Source organism: Pan paniscus, chromosome 18 (genome assembly GCF_029289425.2).
Source record: "Pan paniscus chromosome 18, NHGRI_mPanPan1-v2.0_pri, whole genome shotgun sequence".
Classification (NCBI taxonomy): domain Eukaryota; kingdom Metazoa; phylum Chordata; class Mammalia; order Primates; family Hominidae; genus Pan; species Pan paniscus.
The window spans coordinates 65,538,921-65,556,960 of NC_073267.2; the positions used below are offsets into that span (position 1 = coordinate 65,538,921).

Here is an 18,040-nt window from a genome sequence, read left to right on the forward strand (position 1 = left end):
GCGTTTTCTTCAATTATGAATAAAGGCAATAACCAGAGTGGGCACAGTACCTGTGACTTTGTCACCAATAGAATTCACAGGTATTTTCATAACATTGCATTGTTACATATTTTGAAATATCATGTATACTCATCATTATTTCAGAATTAGAGCAATTATTAGACCCATCATTTTATCTTGTCATTTTAAAGTATTAAAAAAGAAACACATATATATTCTGAAAAAAGGTCTATGGGCTTCGCCAAACTGCCAGAAGGTTTATGACCCAAAAAGGGTAAAAGTCCCAATTCTAGGAGAAAGAGGACCCATCTGGCAAAGTCCTGATTTCCCACCCAGCTCTGGCCAGTTCTCTTGTGCAGAGGGCTAAAGCCAGCTCCCTGTATCCCATCAGCTCACTGGGAATGGAGAGCTCCTGGACGAACAGGGAGTTTGTGTTGCCTTCCTGGCCCCGTGTTAGCACTTGATGCTTGAATCCTCAGCAGCACTCATTTCTTTCCCTAGTATTGCCTGACCAGCAGTGCCCTTGCCATGCCCGTGGGGCCTGCATCTTGAGCTGCCCAGCCACCCTTACCCAGCCAGCCTCAGGAGGGCTTTGATGTCAGGGCCCATGGACTCTACTAGAGACCTTGGAGGTTCAGTTTCAGGATGGGGGCTGGGAAGGGATGCAATGCCAGGGCCCAAGGACTGATAGCCCAAGAGGACCCTCTTGCCCTTTCCCACTCCTGTTTCCTGCAAGAATGTCATCTTTACTAAGTTAAATCCATGTTCCCTGCCTATCCAAGAAAGATGGGGGGCTCATGTTGCTTCACACAGGAAGCACCACATTGGACTTTGTATGGAGAGGCCACATTTACTGCCCCTAAGGTCTGAGCATCTCCATGTCCTAGATTCAATAGAGGCATTGAATCTAAAATTCCCACTTAGGAATTTGGGAGACTTTAAGGTACTATCCTGAAAAGGTCACATGACTTTTGACTAAGCCATATATACATGGAAACCTCTAGAATAAATATGGAGGACAGGACTGGGTTGCTCCAGTTGGCAATATGGTTAAGATCTTCAATATTTATGTTTCTTATGAAATGGTACCTGAACTTTCCTTGCAAGAGAACATGATCACATAACTATGTGTGTGTGGCCCATGTGGGTTTTCAGAGTCAGTGAAGGTAGGACAAGGCTGCTGGGTGGAGCCAGCGCCCTGAAGGAGATATCTGAAAGCAGACACTGCCAACCTGAGGAAGGTAGGTTGTTGTTGAAGTTTAACTTCCCAACCCCCTCATTCCTCAGGAAATCTCCTCACAGAGCCTACAAAGTTCTCCTTCTCGGGGCCTTTCTGAAAAGGGAAAGCTCCCAGAATGGTCTCGGTGATGGAAAGATAGGCTCAGTGACCACCAAGGATTCCAACATTCGGACATCATCCACTAGACATTAACCAAGAATCTCCTGGTGAACCCATCACTGAACCAGGCCTGAGAAAGCTATCCACAGTTTGCCTGGGCTTCCTTGGTCCAGGGAGGGTGCAGATATGGAGCATCAGCCTCAGAGATGGGTGACCAGCCATCTTCGTTTTCCAAGAAAGCCCCAGGAAAACTGGGACAAGTTGGCCACCCTACAAGAGACCTTCAATTCTGCCTTCTAGACCTTGCCAGTTGTCTCACTGGGTGACTTCGAGCAAGTCTTAATTTCTTCATGTGTGACATGGCAGCCTGTCATCTTATTAAAACCAACCAGCTAAGCATTCTATTGAGTCCATTGGTTTGTACTCCAGGGTCAATATTTATGAAGAACAAAGCTGGTTTAATATCACTGCTTTGATACACAGCATCATTGTTGCCTCTTGCATTCTCTACTGCATTTCCTGCCAAAGGATATTCACAGCTATGGTCTCATTTTAGCCTAACAACTCTGTAAAAGAGAAAAGATAAGAAGGAGAGATCGAAATTTTAGTTATCCCCATTCTGCAGGTGCACAAACAGGATCCCAGAAAGAAGTGACTTTCTCAAGGTCACCCAGTGAGTAGGCAGGTGGTTCTGTTCTCTGGATTGCTCCCCAGTGCCTTTGCTTAGAGTCTTCACATTTGAGCAACTCTGCATGCTGATGATATTCAACCCCACGGTGTCTCATGTACCACTTACCCTAGTTCTTGCCTCTCTTGTGAGAACAGGTCCAGTGTGTCACAGGTAACACAGACTTACAATCACAAAATGGGGTATTGCTATGAGGGATATTGATGAGACTTTAAAGATGGAGTAATTGGCTGATAACATAATGAGCCTTAAAGTAGATAATAATATTGAGCTCTAAAGGGGATATTAGTATTGATCTGCCTCATCAGTCCTGTTGGGAGGATTAGCTCACTGGCAATTGTAAGAAACTTTGCAATGAAGGAGCACAAATGATAGCACATTTGAGACTCACCTTATGCCCTTTGGGATGCCTCTCCCTAGAATGATTTAAGTAGTAATCTGGATGCCATAGCAACTAAGACCTGCTTGATGGAACCCTTCATCCCTCTGCTCCCTGTGCACTTCTGTATTCTTTAACTCAACCCTAAGGTGAAGACTTCCCTTTCCTAATAAAACAAAAGTGCAGCAAAAAGCATTTGATTTTTGGCCCCTAAAAGCAGCAGGAGCATGGCAAAAATGTAGGATGCTTTTAAGAATTCCAACTAGATGCAATACTCTTATCTGTGGCCACAGAAGTCATGGGTGGAAGAGTCACACTTAGAATAATCAAAGATGGCCAAAGGGGCTCTGCCAACTAGGGGCTCAAGAGAGGCCATATAGGAGGCATTGATTTTGTGGTTCTGATCTGGAGTTCTCTTTACTGCCATTAGGGAAACATTAGCTCTCTCTCACTCCCATAGCCAGTCCATGTGGAAAGAGTTCTCTGGGTTGTTTTCATAATGTCATTATTGTAGTAATACTGGTTTCAGAGTAGATGTTTAATAAATGCTGACTGATTGATGTTCTGGTGTTTGTGTGTGCATTACGTGCTTACTCACAAGCAAGCTTTTCCAATTTTGCCTTTGCTTTGCACTGAATCACATGCTTTTTTTCCTGAGCCCCTTGTGAAAAAACAAATGAATGAAGAAGTGATTTGCTCAAAGTCATGCAGCTTAAAAATGACAGAACCAAGATGTCCCCAGAGCTTTTGACACCAAGCCTAGAGCTTCTTCTATTCTGCCCTCCTGCCCTCCATAACCATGCTGCAAACCAATCACAAGCACTCAAGGGGACTTATGCCCCATGCTTGTTTTTATTTTCTCTGTGTTCTAACAAGCTAAGTGTTCACTCAGCAGCAGTCATTCATCAAGGGAGGCCATTGAGCAGGAGGTTCTGTTGACTGTGCTAGGGGCAGCCCAGCCTCCCCACTGCCCCAGGGATACCTCTAGGGGACACCTGCAACCCTTCTTTTGCACAGAAAAGTAGTGAAGTTCACCTTGGTATTCAAGATGCCTGCATTTTCTCCCCATTCTCTCAATTCCTCCTCTCTCAAAAGTATTTTGAAGAAAAAGATTTAAAATTGCTTGGAAATTGAAGCAAGATTGCCTGGTTATTGATTCAAATTCTGGCAGGCCTGACTTGAAGCTGTCTCATTTGTTACTGTCACCAATTCCGATGGCTAAAGAGGAATCCTGAGGAATTGGGCTGAAACCAAATGATCCAGGAATCTCTCCATCCCCCACCCCACCTCCATGCAGGAGAATTTCATATTTCCATTCCAGCTGAGGTCTATTGCAGGATGTTAATTGGGATTTCGGTTGGTGCCTCTCACTCTGGGGTTTTGCTTAAACTAATATTTTTGGTTCTTTGTTTCTCTATCTTAACAGCAGACAACAAACAACCTCTGATTAGCCACAGAATGACAAGAGCTGGGTTTATCCAGCAATTTGGCAGATAGACACAATAACAGTAGCCTTTGAAGCACTGCTATTGGGAATGTGATAGGGAATGTATTGTGGCAAAGAAATCCTATACTTTGTGTCATCCTCTGCATAGAAAAAGAATCTGGGTCTATTGCATCTTGTAAGAAAAAAGATATTAGAGAGACAATAAGATACTAGTAATAACAGTCTGCTTATATGCTAAAAGGGCTTGAGACAATCATACAGACCTGAATCTACTTATTTTGTAGGCTTCCTTTAGCAAATTTTCTTTGCTTGGTTTCTATGGAAACTGGAGGCTGCACATGAGCTAGAGACACTCAGTAGTCTTTCCTGGCAGATGTGTCCATTTCAGATATCTCTGATTTAAGTGATGTCATGTTTTAACCACAAAGATTAAAAGAAAAAGTAATACTAATCCATTTGTTGTGCTCACATAATTATTGCTGAGAAAGTCTATGTTGATAGCTACCATTTATTGAGCACTTGCTGTGTTCCAGGACATATTCTAAGCAATTATATATCTTCGCTCACTTCACCTTCCCAGTAGCCCCATTGGTTTGGTATCTGTAACAATCAAGGTCCAGCCAGGAAAACAGAAACCACTCTAGGTGTCTCAAATAGAAGGAACTGAATATAAGGAATTAGTTATGAATACACTGAAATTGCTGAGAGGCCAAACAAGGGGCTGGGAGGCAGCTCAGAGAGTAGAAAATATAAGGAGCTACTCTAAACCCTGGGGCTGGAGAGACAATGGGAAGAGGTCATGTTTCCTGTGCCAAGTTGAGACGGAGTGGCATGAGCTAGAACTATCATGAGGACTCCATGTAGGAGCTGAGACCAAGTTTCCAGTTAAGCTTGTTTTTAGAGCTCTACTGGTAGAGGTTGAGAAAGCTGACACCAGATTTTCTTTCTCTATTTCAGGAAAAGAGAAACATGCTCACTGGCGTAAAGGGGTATCAAGGGGTAAGGAAATCCAACAACAGCAGAACACTAACCTCTGTTTACCCAACCCCGTGTCATGGTCACCAAGCCCAGGACATGGGTCAGTGGTTAAGAGGACACTGGAGCTGCAGCCTGGAGCCTCCTCCTGAGGGGCAGGAACTATCTGGTGGGCACTGGACCTATGAGACTGCTACCAGCACATCACAGGAAGCAAAGAGAGAAAGAGGGAGTAATGCCCTGCCTTCTCTCTGTCTCCTACCCTCAGACCTTCTGTCAAGTTCTCCTATTGGCTTGAATCTGGGGCCAGAAGTCAAAGGATTCTGGGAAATGAGTTCCCCTGTGATTCCGAGAAGAGCAGAGGAAGTACAGAGATGAACCTGAGAGCAAACTAGCAGTTGATTCGTGGAGTACTTCTATACCCATTTTATTAATAAGAAAACTGAGGCACAGAAAGATTATTTTCCAAAGACAAACATTAGCAAGTAAAATGACTTGTTATCTGGTTAAATCCACCCCCTTAACCACTTTATAATATCTTCTGTGGAGGGAAAAAGGACGTCACACACATAAAAATCCTATATCACATGCCCTTCACCCAAGTAGGCCCAGTTGATTATGAAAACATTCAATTGTGGGAGACTGCCCATCTTAAATTTGCCCATCTGGGGGTTCTGGATATTTATTTAATGTATGCTTATAATTCCAGACGATTCAGCCTGGCTACGTATCCATGCCTTGAGTCATAAAAATATGAAAAGGGCATGTCCTGACTAGTGACATGGACCTGGGAGTAGGGGAAGACTGAACTGATGAGGAACCTCACTTTTCTCATATTTGCTTTGATTCCATTTGGTTAGAGTGTCACAAAGAGGTGAGGGAGAAAGTAGGAAAAAATTCCCAGTTCCTATTTTCTCCCTTAAGGTTTGACCATCTGCTGCTGCTAAAGCTGTTAGAGAAATCTATCAGTGGAAAGCTAAATGTCTACCTGAAAGCTTCATCTTTTCTCTGAATTGGGAGAAGAAGACCATTTGCCAAGAGGGACACCTTGGCAAAACTTGAAGAGAATTGTTTCATCTGATAGCCAGGGCAGACCCTTCCTAGAGGCAGTCATGTCTTCAGAGAGCTTACTTGAAAACCAAGGAACATTGCAATATAAGGATTTTCAGTGACTAGAAATAAGATAACATTTCTGGTGAGCTTATTTTCCTTGTTTCCTTTTAAATGTATGCTTTATGTGAAGGAACTTCGGTATTTGTAAGGCTAGTCCTGCTTACCTTAGCAGACAAATCCATGGAAACGTGCGGATGCTTATCTTCCTTCCCAAAGGGTCCGAAGTGCTTCCCTGGTTAAGGACCCCTGAAGGGGGATGTTTTTCTCCCACTGAATCCCCAAGACCAGCAGGGAGAGTGGTAGACTCTGTTCCTTGCAGGACAGCACAGTTCTGGCCTGCCCCTGACCTTAATCCCAGGGAGAAAGCAACTTGTGGAAACCGAAGCAGGCAGAGTAAAATCCCTTCTGTCCCCCTCAAAATATTTTTTCCAGAACTAATGAAATTTAAGGCCAGGTAGGGTGGCTTATGCTTGTAATTCCAGCATTTTGGGAGGCTGAGGCAGGAAGATCCCTTGAGGCAAGGAATTTAAGACCAGCCTGGAGAGCATAGCAAAACCTACAAAAAAACACAAAAATTAGCCAGACGTGGCAGCATGTGCTTGTAGTCCCAGCTACTCAGAAGACTGAGGTGGGAGGATTGCTTGAGCCCAGGAATTTGAAGCTGTAGTGAGCTATGATCACACCACTGCACTCCAGCCTGGGCAACAGACAGAGTGAGACCCTGTCTCTGAAAAAAATAAAATAAAATAAAATAAAATAAAAATAATTTAAAATAGCCTTGCAATTGACAGCAATAGACATTTAATGGCCAGGAAGTCTTAATACTTACTTTCTCATTATGGATATGAGGTGAAATACATTTGCATAACAAAGAGTACCTGTTAATTTTGCCAGGTGCCTGGCTTTAAAGACAAGAAAGAAAAATCCTATATCCTGTGACCTCCATGAGTTTCCTTTAAGTCTGGATCCAGGCTATGTGGGGCCTGATACAATCCTAGGGGCCCTCCTTAAGAAAAAGAATGCAGAATTAGGACCATCAACTTAGGTATAAAAATGTTTATCCATTTAGAATGAGAAAAGAGATCACAACACATTAGGAAATTGTTAAAAGCCAAGAGATGCCTAAAACTTACAAAATCTAGAATGTAATGCTTTTGTGTTAATACTTTCCCTACTTTTTTACACTTTGTGATTATCCCTTCATAAAATAATTCTGTGATATCTTCTATCAAGAGACTAGAAAGATAAATCAGCATTTTCTTCAACATAGTTGACCAAATTTACCTTTTTATTTTTCATAGTTCAGAAAAATTTATTTTGGCTTTACAACTCATTATTTATAGTGAGATGCCCATCTTTAGGACTGTGGTCAAATATGGAAAAAACTTCTAAGTGTTTTCTGCATGTGAACTAAGACTTAAGGGTATTTCAGGTTTTCTCATGAGGTGATTAACCTTAAAAATACACTCTGAAAGGACAGCAGCCACTAACCACTTGTTGTCGATGTCCTTGTTTCTTTATACTGAGTGACTTGGCCTATAGGACACTGGGAGTATCCCTAAATGCCACCACTTAACTAGACTGTGAAGTGACTGAATGACACAGAGGCATACCCACTGAACCCAACATTCCCAATTCAACTTCCCATTAGGTATTCCCTAAAGATTCCCATAGCTATTACAAAGCCACCTAATACAAGGGGATGATGACAGAGGGGAAGTTGGCATGAAAAGAGACAGCAATCTTAACTGATTGCAGTGAAATAATGTTTCTAGTTGGCCATGGTGGTGCACACCTGTGGTCCCAGCTACTCGTGAAGCTGAGGCAGGAGGATTACTTGAGCCCAGGAGTCGGAGGCTGCAGTGAGCTATGATCACACCAATGCACTCTACCCTGAGCAATAGAGTGAGATCCTGTCTCCGAGAGAGAGAGAGAGAGAGAACTTTTCAGGTCCTTGAATGGGGATTATGTAAAGGAGGGACCCTGAAATTTACAACCTAAGCTTTCTTAGTTTGTGATAAATCTGCCTCTGGTTTTATCGACATTATCATCATCATTATTATTATTACTCCTGCAACATGGGGGCTTTCTGGGGATTCCAACAAGATAATGCATACAGACGTGGAACATAACAGGCTGTCAATTGATGGTATTTATCATCATCATCATCACTGTACTTGGCTCTCAACAAGAGGTAAGGAAGGAAAGAGTGTCATGGCCAAGAGGCTTTCTGGAGGAGATGACCCTCCTGCTGGGTCTCAGAGGCTCTCCTTTTACTTTTAACACCTGTAGTACTCAATTCTTTTCAGGTAAGGGCTTGCAGTAACCAATTTCCAGGACACAACAATCTAGACAGAGCAGAGGATATTCAATGGGTTCATATTTGCTGCCATTTTTTTAGTCTGGACTAAAGTAAGAGTGTTTGATTATTCAAATTATTTTAAAATTGATTTTATCATCTTATTGAAACTTTAGGATTAGCAGAGTTTTAAAAAGGAAGGAAAGAAAGAATGACAAAGAACCTCAAATCTCTGTTTGTTCGAGATGGTTTAGTTTTGAAAGATGTTGGTAAGTTGATCTACCTGTATCAAATTATTCTATAGAGAAAAGCTTTATGGAGAGACACACAGGCTGGATCTTTCCTCTCCAGAACCAGCTAAAAATACTTCTTTTCCTTATCTCATGGGAATCTGACCCATCTCAGCCATTGAATTGGTACCAGCAAGTGGTACCAATGGGGGAAAGCCATGCTTCTGTCTTCCCATGGAAAATTACATTTGGTGGAACAGGTGGGGCAAAGAGCAGGTTCCTGCAGGAGGTGGCACACAAGGCTTCCAGGAAGGTAGGCACCCTGCCAACCACCTCCTTCAGCAAGCAGAGACACTCTGCCCCCACCCAGACCCCGCCAAGCACAGCCACAGAGGCAATGCCTGCCTTGGCGTGGATGGAGTACTGTGCCATGAGCCCTGTGCATGGCGGTGGTGGCAAGTTTCCTGAGTCCCCAAGTCAACAAATCCACCCATCTCCCCAGGCCTGAAACTACTCCTGTAGTCAGCGCCTCAGGTTAAGGATGGACAGCCCCCCATACTACTAAGATACAAATGCGTAAAGCCCTCCTCCAGCCAGGCACTAGCACTAGAGCTGAGAGTGAACTACCGGATGGCCCAGCTGGACAGCATGGCCATGAAAGGAAGGGCTGCTCCAGCACCATGTTTGGGGCTCCCCACAGCACTTTGCAGGTCTAGGCTGCCACTGTGATTCTCCAGACCTCTCCTTCCTGGAGCAACCACAGCCACCACCAAGCTCACACACTTTCCTTCCATTCCATTGTCCAAATCCCACCTCTCTGCCCATCTACGGCTCCCAGGGAGCATTTCCAGACCCCACCCATAATGGTCACTCTTTCCTCTGACCTCTCATAGCTTTTCATTTATTTTAAGAAGTAAATTACTTTTTACATTGACTCATAGTTACGCATGTCTTTATTTCCATTCTACTGGTTGCTGTGTTTCCACCATGCTTATAAATGTTTGCTGAATAAATGAACAGATGACAGTCTGGAATCAGAGAAGAAGGTCCAAGCATAGATCTGTGGAGAGCATGCCTGAGGAGGCCCAGGAAGGGTGCTGAGGAGCTTGGAGGGTGTCTCAGGATGCTGCATGTTCTGGGGGTACCAAAGGCCTTAGCAGGGAAAAGGAGGGGTTTCATAAGCAAATCCTGACATCCGATAATGCCTGGGGGCCCCTGGTAGGCAGTCAGGACCTTTTGGGTTGCAAGAGACAAGAGTCAGTTCAAACCGGCTTCAGCAAGAAGGGTATTCTTGGCTTTCTTGGATGGGAAGGATACTGAAATGGCTCACAGAATGAAATGAAGTGTTCCAGGAACCAAACCCAGGATAGGAAGTGAAACCCACTAAGGATCCAGGAGATGTCTCTCCTCTCCTCTCTTCCCTCTCCCTTTTTCCTTCTCCTCTGTCCCCTCCCCCATCTTTTTCCCCTCTCCCCTCATCTCTCTCCCTCTCTTCCTTCTCTTTCTCTCTCTCCATCTCATTTTCACTGTCTCTATTTTAATAGCACTCTCTTTTACATCAGAAAAGTTCTCTCCACATGCCAGAGAAAATAGCTCCTAGCAACTCCAGATATAAACCCTTAATGATTTAAAACTAAGAAAAACTAGCTTTCCACCTCCAATCAGAAGATTCCATGGGAGGCCCCCAACTGGCCTGGATTCTGTGCATCCACCCCTTGGACGAGTCACTGTGTCCAGGGATGTGACACCATTCTTGGCCCAACTGTGTGAAGGAGGCCAGGCACCATGATTGACAGCTCCACTAGGGCCACACGGAGGCATAAAACAAGAATGTCAGAGTCTCGCTACACTAGCAGACAAGGGCTCTGGGATGGGCTCTTGGAAGGGATGATGGGGAGGACTTAGAAATAACTTCAGACCGGGGTGATGATATCAAGACCAGGGATGTTTTTCCAGGCAGCAAAAGAGAGCCCCTCTGAAATTTTGGACTCTTGTCTCCTAGGGACACCCTATTTAAAAAGATCTCAACCCAGCAGCTCCTTTGAACTCTACCTCTGGCCTGAGAGTTGAACCTCAAATGGCAACTCCAGTTGTTTGGGTTTTGTTTTTGAGACAGGGTCTCACTCTGTCATCCAGGCTGGAGTGCAGTGGCACAAACATGGCTCACTGCAGCCTTGACCTCCTGGGATTAAGCAATCCTCCTGCCTCAGCCTCCCACATAGCTGGGACCACATGCATGCATCACCATGCCTGGTTAATTTTTTTAAAACATTTTGTAGAGATGGAGTCTCACTTTGTTGCCCAGGCTGGTCTCAAACTCCTGGGCTCAAGAAATCCTCCCACCTTGACCTCCCAAAATGCTGGGATTACAGATGTGAGCCATCACGCCCAGCCAATAACTCTGCTTCTTGTGACAATCAGCCTTGTGTCAATGGGTCTCTGAGCCTTGCTGGGACACATGAGAACCTCCAACCTTTCTCACCTACAAAGCTGCACTGGATTAGGACTCAAGCACCTGATTTTGAGCCTTGACTCACTTTCTCATTTATAAACTGAATGTGTGGATAATATCTGTACTGCCTTCTCTTAGAAGTTCTTGTGAAAATCACATAATGGAATGTGTGAAAAGCGCACACTGCAAACTGTAAAGTACCATACAAACTTAAGAACTTGCTATTTCAAAGTCGTTCACCTCATCTCACACTTGAGGCTCTATATCACTCTCATTAAACTTTCTTTCATTCACTTCTTCTACCTGAATAAAAATAAAATTATGCTTTCTAATTATTTTTTAATTAATTATGGTCCTTTGTAAAAGTGATACACACACATAGTTTTCAAAGGCACTTAGTTCGACAAATACGTGATTAAAACAGTAGTCTTCTGGTCATCTATAGAAATCCCAGATATTTAGCCAGGTGTGGTGTTGCACACCCATAGTCCCAGCTACTCTGGGGGGCTGAGGCGGGAGGATCACTTAAGCCCGGACATTGGAGGCTGCAGTGAGGTATCTATGATAGTGTCACTGCACACCAGCCTGGGCAACAGACAAGATCCTGTCACAAAAACAGAAAACCAAAAAACAGATATGCTCATCTCACATCACATTGATGCAAATATCTTAAAATAGCACTCATGCTCATCACTACTTCAAAATTACAGTCATTCTGCCCTTCTTCTTATTTAATGTGCTCATTAAAAAGCACATACATTGCTATATCCCTATTTTGTTTTTTGATATTTTGAGAACTATATTTCAATATGATCGTTTCCTTTGTACTTCTATGCATTTTATGTGCTTTAAAATATTATTCTGTCTTCATTCCTCTCTTCCTCCTTCCCCCCAATTTTCTATAAACCTTAAACTGCTCTAAAAATAAAGTCTATTAATAAAATAATTTTTTCACTTGTTAAAACAGCATTATTTTGAGAAGAGATCCATATGCCTCATCTGATTGTGGGTCCATAGCATAAAAAAATACTTTGAATCCTTGCTTCAGTTCAATGTCAGGTGCTAGACCTCCTGGTTTAATCCTCTCATTGTGAAATCATATTTTTGTGCTTTTGTTCTACTTTCTGCATAATTTCCTCAGTTTGATCTTCTGACCCCATCCATGACTATTTTATTGCTGCTGCATTCCCTTTGATAACATCCCGGTCTTATTCCATAGCTGTTCTATCCTCTCATCTCGCTTAGGCCATCAAGTCTGGGGTGTGATTTATTCCTGTTGATCTCAGACTGTTTACACGTGGAAAAAGTACAACAAGGTGTTTGGGAGTTCTGTATCTAAGTGTAGGGCTTGCTGGCTGGTGGCTTCCCTGTGGGGTTATTGATCCATCACTAGGCATTTCATTCTGGGATCCCCACATGGCAGAATCGGTGGATCTTTCCTCTTGGGGAAGTCCATGCCTTCAGGGAGAAATCTCCTAATTCCCTGCTTGGAGGGAGTGGGGATGTACAAGTCAACATCCTGGGAATCACTTAGCAGGAGAGACTTGGACCTTATCCCTTGTTTTTCATTCAGCTCAGTGCTGTTCACAACTGTTCCTGGCTATTCCCTCAATCTGAATTCTCTCTCATTCAATTATCCAGGGATTAAATCTCCTATTTCCTGCTGGAGCAAGGGAGAAACAGCTGACAGTTGTTTGGACTGGGGAAGGAGATCCCCTGAGACAGATCTTCGACGCATCTGCCTGTGTTCCGCCCGACCCTCTCCCGGCTTTGATCATTGGTTGGTACCTTCAATTCCTGAGCTCTTCCGAGGTTCTTGGATGTGAGCTGGCCTGCTGCCTCTCAGCTTTCCCTTCTGCCAAGACAGCACTCAGCCTTCCACTTTTCACGTTCCCAAGTTCTGCTGATCTTTCTTCTCTGATATCTTTTTCTCTCCATTTTTCTTCGTTCTTGTAAGTTTATACCTTTTCTTTGCCATAGTGTTAGTGGGGTTTTGGGAAGGAGCTGACACTACAGAGCATACTTGGCCTGTCACATTTATCCGCATGTCTTTTAGCCTTCCAGTTTCTCACTTCAGCCCAAAGAATAATAAAAGGCACCATCAGTCTTTTATTGATACTTGTGGGGACTTTTATATCCAACTTGATGTTGGTGCAATGTGATTTGACAGCAAGAAAACAGTGCTCTTGAATCTTGGCTGCCAGCCAGGGGACCTGAAATGTCAGCACCCATCCCTAACAATAAGTAACCTGAAACTACAGGAACTGAACTACAATATGATAAAGAAAGCAGAAGGCCAGGCGCGGTGGCTCACGCCTGTAATCCCAGCACTTTGGGAGGCCAAGGTGGGCAGATCACGAGGTCAAGAGATCGAGACCATCCTGGCCAACATGGTGAAACCCCGTCTCTACTAAAAATACAAAAATTAGCCAGGCGTGGTGGCTGGCACCTGTAATCCCAGCTACTTGGGAGCCTGAGGCAGGATAATCGCTTGAACCTGGGAGGCGGAGGTTGCACACTCCAGCCTGGTGACAGAGAGAGACTCCGTCTCAAAAAAAAAAAAAAACCAAAAAAAAAGAAAGGAGAAGTATCCAACATCCAAAATGGCGATCTTCAGATGAAGTTGGAAATGTCCAGCTCCTCCAGGCAGACCACCAGGCTAAGGGAACAGAGGTATGAGTCTCCTTCTCTGCCACTCAGTCTCCACCCAATGCTGGGATTTAAGAGATGAAAGATGGACTGAATGACGCAAGGCGAGGGAAACTGAGCCCAGACACAGTTCCTGTTAAGAGAGAAGAAAACAATATTTCTAATTTGCCAGGACTCTAATTGGACAGGATTTCTATAAATAGGCATGATTATATTTTCTGGGGTCTGATGAAAAATCAGAGGCGAGGTTTGGGTTCAAGAGCATTTTTATAAATAACAGCCTAAGGTTCAAGACTGAAAAATGAAAATGTCCTGGCTATAGCTCCCTACTCTACTGATGAAAAAGTCTAGCACTGGCCAAATCTAATATGAGCCACAGGCCTACCACTACACGATTGGAGCAAAATTCAGCAGAACTGGCCACACTGCTGTGGAGAATAGCCAAGTTAATTACTTGGCCACACGCTGGTGCATCAGGACCATTTTGAGAATGCTTTGCCCTAAAACAGAGAGACCCAAGTGGAAAGAATCACGGGAGATCAGTGAACATCACGGAGAGAGCAGTGACCAGAGGTGGAAATTCCCACAGGGGTGATATGGTTGGGATGTGTGTCCCCTCCAAATCTCATGTTGAAATGTGACCCCCAATCTTGGAGGTGAGGCCTAGTGGGAGGTGTTTAGGTCATGGGGGCGAATCCTTCATGAACAGCTTAGTGCCCTTCCCAGTGGTAATGAGTGAGCTCTCACTCTATTAGTTCACACAAGAGCTGGTTGTTTAAAAGAGCCTGGCATCTCTCTTGCCATGTGATGGCACCTGCTCCCCTTTTCCCTTCCATCATGATTGAAAGCTTCCTCAGGCCCTCCCAGAAGCAGACACCAGCACAATGCTTCTTGTACAGCCTGCAGAATCATGAGCCGAATAAAGTTTTTTTCTCACTCAGCCTCAGGTATTCTTCCTTTATAGCAATGCAAAATGGACCAATTCAGAGGGCAAAGTGTCTCACTTGAGAGATTGATTACAGGCTAAATTATTATAAAATTCCCTCCCTCCAAGAAATTCACTCTAAACACAAATTACACAAATAGTTGGCTACCACTCATTGATGTGAATTGAAAGCAGAAGAAGGAGAAAAAAACATGTGTATTATATTTCTCTTTTCTATATTTAGGTTTTTTTTATCAAACTTCCACCCAAAATACAGGAAGAAGTTCCCACAGGACCAGAGCTGCCATGTAAAGATGTGTACCTTGTGCCCTGGAGAGCTCCAGAGCATCCTCACATCGCAGGCTGTGGCCATACATGGAACGCCCCAGGGCTTTCCCATTTCCAGATGCTATGGTCACAAAGCACCGGATAAAGCTTTCACAGTGAACAACCAGGCCATACACTAACGACAGCCTGAGGCTCCACCTCTGGGTCTCCGATTAACCATCATTCTAGACCAAGTTATTTTTGCCAGAAGTAGGGACTAAGTGCTGTGGATTCTGCAGGGCCTCTCCTAGCAGGCCTGTTTCTACTTTTTCTCAAGGTCTACAGCTTCTGCCACCCTCTCTGGGGACAGCCCGGTCAGATTCTGGATGCTTCCTTCCTCATCTAACTGGATACATTCTTTTTTTTTTTTTTTGAGACAGAGTCTCGCTCTGTCACCCAGGTTGGAGTACAGTGGTGCGATCTCGGCTCACTGCAACTTCCGCTTCTCAGGTTCAAGTGATCCTCTCACCTCAGCCTCCTAAGTAGCTGGGATTACAGGCGCATGCCACCATGCCAGGCTAATTTTTTGTGTGTCTTTTAGAGATTGGGTTTCACTTTATTGCCTATCCTTGTCTCAAACTCCAGAGCTCAAGTGATCTCCCTGCCTTGGCCTCCCAAAGTGCTAGGATTACAGGTGTGAGCCACTGCATCCAGCCTAGGATACACTCTAACCACCCCCACCACCACCGCAACCCGAAGGGCACGACTTTCTCTTCTAAGTGCAACACAGCTCTCTGGTTTCTCTGAGCTGGTTCCCTCCCTGGTACCACTTCCACAGGAGAACAGCTGACCATACTTGGGCTCTGAAGATAACTAGAGAAGAACCTGGAGTCTCCTCAGAGTTCCTCCCTACCCATCCCATTGTTTGAGGTTAGCCACCACTTCTGGCTCCATAGTTTAATAGATGGACTAATCTTGTTCCTCCTAGTATCTGTCCAGACCCAGTCACCAAAACCATAGGGAACTTGTCCTCGAAGAAGTACACCCCATTCTTCACACAATAACAGACCATCCACATGGCTTCCCAAATCTCTCCCTTGAGCACAGAGGGGCTTTACGAACACTGAATGCTCACAGCCTCAGTAGGCTTCATGCAGACATGATATGATGACCATGAAAATACACATTTACAGTTACAGCAGAGCCAAGCCTTAAAGTCACTAAAATGGAATATCGGATCAAAGTCTTTCAGATTCCAACCTCTCCTTTTTTTGGTTGTAATCACTCCCCCGCCATGCTACCTGTAGTATTCCATTTTCTTTCCCCCATCTTTGTTTTTGTGAAGATAAAAGCAGTTTGAAATGAGTACTCGAAGTCACCTACTACTCTGCTGGAGGTTGAAATCTCCTCTTTTTTTCCCTCTCTATGTACAAATATATACTTGTCTTTTATGATCAAAGATAACGGTGATGTTTCGCCAAAAGACAAGTGAGAATGAAAGTAGTAATAATCTATTCACGATCACACTGAGTCTTCGCACCATTTTGGTCAGGACAGCCTTACCCAATGTCTGAGTGCCTCTCTCAGGTAGCTAAAAGTGCTGAAATCTGCTTAGCCCTGTCCCTGAAATCTGTTCCTCTCAGCCATACAGTGGAGTACTTCAAAATAATTAAAAATAATAATACACAGTTCATTTATTTAAGCATTTGCTGTGTGCAAGCACTGCTCTCAGTTGTTTCCACGTATTATGTCACTTAATCCTCCTGAAATCCCTCTGAAGTAGGTATTGCTAATATTCCCATTTTACAGATGGAGAAACTAAAGCACAAGAGATTGAGTCACTTGCCTCAGGTTACACAGCTGGTAAGTATTTGGACCTAAACAGTCTAGCTCCAGAGCACACAGGCGGAGCTCCAACACTCTGCTACACTGTGAGACTGTATGGATAGCTACAGCTCTGCTAAACTGGAGGAAAGCAATGAACAGTTCTTCACAGTTTATCCACAGCTATCTCTTTAAAGAGGTAGGGTGTGTTCTTCCATTTGGGCTGCTATAATAAAATACAGACTGGATGGTTTAAAACACAACAGAATTTTTTTTTAACCGCAGTTCTGGAGGCTGGGGAGCCCCGGATCAAGGTGCTGGCAGATTGGATGTCTGGTAAGAGCTCACTTCCTGGTTGATAGATGGTCTCTTCTCACTTTGTTCTCATTTGGCAGAAGGGGCAAGGGAGCTATCTCAGGCCTCTTTTATAAATGCACTAATTTCCCTCATGAAGGCTCTACCTTCATATCCTCATCACCTCCCAAAGGCTCTACCTCCAAATACCATTACATTGGAACCTGGGCTTTTTTTCTTTCTTTTCTTTTTCTTTCTTTCTTTTTTTTTTTTTTTTTTTTTTTGAGACGGAGTCTCGCTCTTTCGCCGAGGCCAGACTGCAGTGGCGCTCTCTCGGCTCACTGCAAGCTCCACCTCCCGGGTTCATGCCATTCTCCTGCCTCAGCCTCCCGAGTAGCTGGGACTACAGGTGCCTGCCACCGCGCCCAGCTAATTTTTTGTATTTTTAGTAGAGACGGGGTTTCACCGTGTTAGCCAGGATGGTCTTGATCTCCTGACCTCATGATCCACCCACCTCGGCCTCCCAAAGTGCTGGGATTACAGGCATGAGCCACCATGCCCAGCCAGGACTTGGGTTTTAACATAAAAATTTTGAAAGGTCACAGGCATTCAGTCTATAGCATTCCACCCCTGACTCCCCAAATTCATGTCCTTCTCACACACAAACTACATTCATTCTATCCCAGTAGGCCCAAAAGTTTTAATTCATTCCAGCATCAACTGAAAAGTCCAAAGTCCAACATCTCATCTAAATGTCATCTAAATCATATATGAGACCCAAAATGTGATTCATCAGAAGGCAAATTCCCCTCCAGCTATAAGCTGTAAAACCAAAGAAATTATGTGCTTCCGAAATACAATGGTGGGGCAGACATAGGATAGACAGTTCCATTGCAAAAGGAAGAAATAGAAAGGAAGATAGGAGTGACAGGTTCCGAGCAAGACAAAACAGTGGAGCAAATTCCATTACACATTAACACTCAAGAATAATCCTATTTGGCTTCATTCTCTGTTTTCCAGGCCCTCTAGGATGGGGGTCTCACCCCTGGGACCCACTGGTGTTGTGTTCCTGCCCCCAAAGATTTTCCAGACAAAGTTTGGACCCCCAAGGCTCTGGGCAGCCCCACCCTGAGGGTGGCTCTGTGCATGGACTCTCCCC

At 44.2% G+C, this 18,040-nt stretch overlaps 1 protein-coding gene across 8 annotated transcripts in view; it reads right to left on the minus strand.

Annotated features, from left to right (window-relative positions):
* Positions 1–18,040, minus strand: part of LOC100992578 (uncharacterized) — a 214,537-nt gene that overhangs the window by 82,671 nt on the left and 113,826 nt on the right. Inside the window, exon 2 of one of the 8 annotated variants that reach the window (XM_063597591.1) lies at positions 12,711–13,704. The exons of the other annotated variants lie outside the window; for them this stretch is intronic. The gene's annotated coding sequence lies outside the window, so the exon portion shown is untranslated. The remainder of the gene's footprint in view (positions 1–12,710; positions 13,705–18,040) is intronic. 8 annotated transcript variants of the gene reach the window in all.